Here is a 6336-nt window from a genome sequence, read left to right as displayed (position 1 = left end):
ATTTAACAGTATTTCTTTTCTTATTTTACATTTTGAGACAGGGTTTCTCTGTTTAGCTCTGGCTGTTCTGCAACTCTCTCTGTAGACCAGGCTGGCCTTGAACATATAGATACTGCATCTGCCTCCCAACTGCTGGGACTACAAGCGTGTGCAGCCATGCCTGACTCATTTTTAATTTTAAAATAAAATTTATTTAATTTGAGACAGGGTCTCGCCATTTCTCTGGCTGTCCTGGAAATATCCGGGTAGACCAGCCTGGCTTCAAACTTGGAGAAATCCTCCTGCTTCTTTCTCCCGAGTGCTTAGCTAGATGAAAGGTGTTTACTACCATGCCTGTTTTTTCTTTTATAGACATTACATTTCTGTGTGAGCACATGTTTGTACTTGCATGTGTGCATGCCACGCCACACACTGAGGGCAGAGGACAACTTGCAGGAACCAGTTCTTTCCTACCATCTGGGTCTCAGGGTTTGAGCTCAGGTCATCCGGCTTGGTAGAGTGTGTTTACCAAGTCAGCCATCTCCTTGTCCCTGTTCCTTAGAAGTGAACTCCTCACCAGGGGGACCTTTGTTCTATAATCTGTTGAACAATAGGCACTTAAGGAAAACCTGAGTGGGGAGTCCAGGAACCCCCACTAGGTAAACGGTGAGATAAATGATTAGCCTGAAACCAGGGACTGCAGCTCAGGTTGGCGTTTGGTGACTGCACTCGGATGCGCTACACATAGCATCTTGTACCGAGCCTATGGACACAGAACAGCCATCACTCCACAGGAAAGGGGTGTGTTTGCAGTCAAATATGAGTGACTACGGCCCTTCGAGCGCCTTCAGATTGTCCCAGATGATGTATTTATCCACCATGGTGGTGGTTATATTAACTTTTTTTTTTTTTAAAGCTATGTAGAGAAGACTGGCCTCAGACTCACCACGTAGCTGATGATGAACTTGAACTCCTAATCTTCCTGCCTCAGCCTCCCATGTATTGGGATTATAGGCACGCACCATCATTATATGTGAACTTTTCATAGTAAGTCATATATGAATGCCAAACACACTGGTGGGGACACCGGATAGGGAGTTAGAGCAAAGTGAGGGAAATCTCTGCTTTAGGCTTCTGGCTCCTAAATATCTGTTGACATTTCCAGCTTTGGGACTGGTGGAAGCTATGATTGGAATGTGCGAATACATTCCAAAGATTTTACCCTACGGTCAGAAGGAGCCAGAGATAGAGCGGGTCATAAAAGGCTGTTGAGCAAGCCAAGGACAGTCGGTCTGAGATATGATCTACAACATTCCAACTCTCCAAAATCAGTCTACAGGATCTTTAACCCAAGTGTAGCTTTTTAGAACACACTCCAAGGCAGACAACGCTGCTCTGTTGCCTCTGACATTCCTGAAACGGGAATTCAGACTAGGTTCTGTTTGTGCCCCCACTATTAATGCTGTATAGCACTGGCTAACTTATTTAACTCTTAGGTCTCAGTTATACTCAGATCTTTTTTTTTTCTTTCTTTCTTTTCTGAGGCTTGAACCTATGTCCTCTGCAGGCAGGAGCTAGTCTTCTATAAAAGGTAGGGAAGGAAAAGGGCTTGTGGTGATAACTGCAAGTTGCTCACACATTTTGTAGTGAAATGGAGCTAAGGTTTAAAAGACTGTTAAGAGTTCAAGCACCAGCCGGGTGGTGGTAGCGCACGCCTATAATCCCAGCATTTGGGAGGCAAAGCAGGTGGATCTTGATGAATTCAAGGCCAGCCTGGTCTACACAGAGAAACTGACTCAAAAAACAAACAAGACAAGTGTGGGGGGAGGAGGGGAGAAGGAAGGAAAGGGAGAGCGAGCGAGCAAGAGAAAGAGAGAGAAACAGAGAGATTAGTTTAAGCAAGGAAGCCACGAACACTAGGGATGAGAAACAAGGAAGTTTGAAGTCAGGTATGAGATAGCCAAGGGACCCGATGAAGCCAGGTCAGTGTCAGCTGGCCTGATGGATATACAATATATAATGCTAGTCATTATTACTCTCCCCCCTTTGGTTTTTCAAGACAGTGTTTCCCTGTGTAGCCCTGGCTGTCTTGACCAGCTTGGCCTCAAACTCACAGAGATCCTCCTGTATCTGCCTCCTGTGTGCTGGGACTAAAGGTGTGCACAACCACTGCCTAGATCCCCCCCTCTAATGCAGCCAATTACAGCAGACTAAATTGTAGGATGGCTGCTAACAATCCTGCCCTGCTTTGCTGATGCTGTGATATTTTTCTGCTCTAGTAAATAGGGAGTAAATAGGGAGTCTCCCTCACTTTGCCTCTTTTAAACTTTTAGAAATCATGATTCTGTGTGTGGATGCATGTGATATACTTTGTGAGTGGTTCTTTCCTTCCATCCTTATGATGGTTCCAGGATTTGGATTCAGGTTGCCAAGCCTGCACGGCCAGTCTTTCCTCACTGAGCCATCTTTTTGGCTATCTTACTTGTCATCCTCTTTAATAAAACTTGCCTTCATCTCACTCCTGCAAGTGCCTGTGTCTTTAATCTTCATAAACCTTAAACATCCAGCTTGGAAACCGGGAGGTGGTGGCGCTCGCCTTTAATCCCAGCATTCGGGAGACAGAGGCAGGCAGATCTCTGTGAGTTGGAGGCCAGCCTGGTCTACAAGAGCGAGTTCCAGGACAGCTAGGGCTGTGACACAGAGAAACACTGTCTGGAAAAACTAAACAAAAACAAAACAAAACAACCCATCTGGCTTGGAGCCATTTTCCCAGGCTAATTTGATCATGTCTGGTACCCTAAGGTCCTTGTGTCAAGTACAACTGGGCCATCAATAGCACACAAAACTCCTGCATCATCCACATGTGCTCTGGCTAGGAAGGTATACCCACAGCTTTCCTTTCCTTTTTTTTTTGGAGGTGGGGGGAATACAGGGTTACTTGACATTAGAGTAATACGTCACCACATCTGGCTTTTTAATTCCCAGAGAGGGTCTGAGTCGCCCAGGCCAAGAAACCCGGGATGAGAACTCTTGATCCTGTCTCCACCACCCTAGTGCTGGCATTACAGCCTGGTTGCTCTTAGATTAATTCCCTTCCATTTAAAGTCCTGAGATTTGTGAAGGCAAACCGGGAGTGTCAGTTCTGTGGGCCACCTGCCCAGCTGCCCTTGTTCTTCCTCGAGGTGAGCAAGAACTGAGTGCCCAGAAACAACAACAAAGACTCAGAAGAGATGACAAACATTAAGTGAGACAGAAAAAAGCATTCAGCCAGTCGGGAAGGGTGGTTTTTCCAGAGCTGGAAGATTGTCTAATAGTTCCGGGTTGATCATTTGTAGGGCTCAAGGGTTCTCATCTTCTTTACTTTCTTTCTCTATTCTTTCCTCCCCTTTTCTATTACTTATCTCCTCCATCCGGAGGGTTCTTGGCCCGGGGAGATAACGAAGGCGGAGACGTTGCGTCTCAACTGTGGAGTGGGATTGTTATCTATCTTTCCGGTCCGGCAGCCCCGCGTTATCTCTCCCCCGATCTCTTCCCTGAATACCTAGTCCCTGCTAACTCCTCATCTTCTTGGCGGCCGCCTTCGTTACGATCCGGGACACGTCTCCTGGACTACGGGTTCCTCTTAGACTCGGAGGTCCCATTCCTCGCTACGACTGTCCTCAGGGCTTCCTGTCGCCCTCAGGCTAGTGCAAGCAGAAGATGAAAGCACGGAGTAAGTAATGACAGGGGAAACAGCGACTTCTCGCGAGTGGCGGACACTCGCTGGGCTAAGAACCCAAGCGTGGTCTCCACAGCCTTTCTGGTCACCAATAATCCTTTCCGGCTGCAACATCCAGACCCCGGAAATCCGAAGCGTCGCGGAAGTGACGCAACACGTACGCAACGCGCGCGTGCCGGTGGTGCCGGGGGCGGGGCGTGCGGGGGCAGGGGCGGGTCAGGGAGCCGACTGACTGGAGCGGCGCTGGGAGCGGCTGTTGGACGCCGGCGGAGCCGCGGACCAGGTTCGGAGGGACGGGGGCTACGGAGGTGCGTTACCCTCGGAGCGGGGTGGCGGCGGCGGCGTCCGGCCGCGCGCTGACCCCGGGTCACTCGGGTCCGCCACTTAGGCGGGAGGGCGGGTTCGGAGGGCCAGGCCGCCGGAGCTCAGCGCTCGGCCTCTCCGCCTTGGCCGAGTTCGTCCCAGCTCGGCGGGACTCGGGCTCACGGGAGGACGCGGTTCTCCGTCGTCTACCGCCGCTCTCGTCCCGTCGAGTTCGGAACTGGGGTTGCGGCCGGGAGGGTCACATTCGGACCCCGCGTGGGTTCTCGGGGACGGTGCAGGCTGCTGTGGCGCGGGGTTTTGAATACTTCTACTAGGTGGTAGTGGCCGAGGTTATGTGTGTCTCTGAATGAGAAGTCCTGAAGCTGAGGCAAGGGGAGTGCCGCGATTTTGAGGTCAGTCCCCACCACATAGCAAGAGCCTCTTATGGGGAAAAAAAAAATGAATTAAGGCAGCCCCTGGTGCCTAACTGTTTAAGAGAAGAGCCGAGGGGATGTTCCTCCATCCCCTCGCGGAAGTTCACTCCAAAGAGGGAAGCGCCTTGGAGACTAGGTCACTGGCAGCTGGCTGTGTCTCAGAGCTGATGACCAATCTCTGTGGTTGGGAAATGTGGGGCTGGATACGGTAGGCTCCGTCAGCCTGTGGAGTTTAGATGGGACGGTTGGGCAGCAGAAGTTTACAGCATTTACAGCATCACCTGGTTTTGTGTTAAGAAATCCGCCCCCCGCCCCGCCCTACCTGGAAGTTAACAGTTGGACCTTTTAACCTACAAACCTAAAACTACTTTTAAAAGAAAGACCCAATTAGTCACCCACTTCAGTTTTCTCAGTATTTGGGAATTGAGGCAGAACAGCCTCGGGAGTTCGACATCAACTTCAGCAAGGGCCACTTAGTTTGAGCCCAGCCTAAGTTACCCAGTGAAATTCCACCCCCGCCCTCCAGTCGCAGTTAAAAGAAAAAAAGAGTATCAAATAAAATCGGCTTGTCAAGAAGCTTGGTATAGCCCGGCGGTGGAGGCACACGGCTTTAATCCCAGGACTCAGGAGGGAGGCAGCGGCAGGCGGATCTCTGTGAGTTCGAGGCCAGCCTGGTCTACAAGAGCTAGTTCCAGGACGGACCCCAAAGCTACAGAGAAACCCTGTTTCGAAAAACCAAAAGAAAAAAGAGAGAGAAGACACTTGTTACTTATGACTTTAAGGTTTAAACGCACGTGCTTGATAGGACCAGTTTAACCAGTTTCCTTTCAGTCTTTAGGAAGAACTGTTGGGGGCTTTTCTGTCTGTCTGTCTGTCTATCTAGGTTGTGTATTTATTTGCTTATTTATTTATTTTTGGAGAGAGGCAGAGTCTTATAATGCAGTCCTGGATGGCCTGGAATTCCATATGTAGACCAGGCAAGACTCAGAACTTAGCGCAATCCTCCTGCCTGCACCTCTCAAGTGCTAGGATTGCAGGTGTGGGGCAGTGCCTGCTGTCCTTTTCTTTTGGTATGTGTGTTCATGGTGTGTGAATATGGGGCCAGAGGCTAATGTTGCATATCTTCTTTAGTTTCTTACTAACCTTGGTTTTTGAGTCAGTGAACCTGTAACTGGGTTTGGCTAGACCCATAGCAGGCGGGAAAGCTACAGGATCTCCCAGTCCCTGCCTGCAAGTGCCGGGGTTACCGACAAAGCACACTTTTTTTTTAAGTGGGTCCTGAGGATCTGAACTGGGGTTCTCATGCTTGTGTGGCAAGTGCTTTGTAGATTTAGCTGTTTCCCCAGCCCTGCTTTTTGTTTTTGACAAAATGAAGTCGGAATTTATTAAGAAACAATTTTATTATAGATTTAGGCACAGGTGTTAAGGAGAGGGAGAGACACTTAAAAGGACAGTACACCTGCAGGGCACGGGGGTGGACATCTCAAGAGAGTCTCCAAGATTTACTGATTTGTTTTTCAAGACCGGGTTTCTTTGTAGCCTTTACTGTCCTGATCTTGCTCTGTAGACCAGACTGGCCTCAAATTCACAGAGATCTGCCTGCCTCTGCCCTCAGTTCTGGAAATTAAGGTGCTCCACTACCTCCTGGCAATTTACTGATTCTTAATCAAACAGTTAAATGTAGTCAGGATTTGAATTTTTATTTGCTTAAAAAAAATTAGATTAGAGAGTTGACCCAGTGGTTAAGAGATCTGGCTGCTCTTGCAGGTCTGGTTCCCTGCACCCACATGGTGGTTCACAACTGTCTGTAACTCCAGATCCTTCTCTGGTCTCCAAGGGCACCTGGCACACACATGGTGCACATGCATGTCTGCAAGCAAATACTCACACATGAAAATTAAA

General features: G+C 49.1%; 1 protein-coding gene across 5 annotated transcripts in view; it reads left to right on the top strand.

The window, feature by feature from the left end:
* The first annotated feature begins 3911 nt into the window (after positions 1-3911).
* The window catches only part of Rabgef1 (RAB guanine nucleotide exchange factor 1), a 53718-nt gene continuing 51293 nt past the window's right edge, over positions 3912-6336 (top strand). For 2 of the 5 annotated variants that reach the window (XM_041648285.1, XM_041648281.1), the window contains exon 1: positions 3912-4005. The gene's annotated coding sequence lies outside the window, so the exon portion shown is untranslated. Of the gene's footprint in view, positions 4006-4355; positions 4414-6336 lie in introns of those variants that run through there. The other 3 variants (XM_041648283.1, XM_041648280.1, XM_041648282.1) reach the window with 2 other exon arrangements.

This window comes from Microtus oregoni, unplaced genomic scaffold, assembly GCF_018167655.1.
Source record: "Microtus oregoni isolate MIOR12 unplaced genomic scaffold, Mior012 000003F_ref0000135, whole genome shotgun sequence".
In the NCBI taxonomy this organism is placed as follows: Eukaryota; Metazoa; Chordata; class Mammalia; order Rodentia; family Cricetidae; genus Microtus; species Microtus oregoni.
The sequence above is the reverse complement of the archived record's forward strand: the minus strand, read 5'-3'. Positions and strand labels throughout refer to the sequence as shown.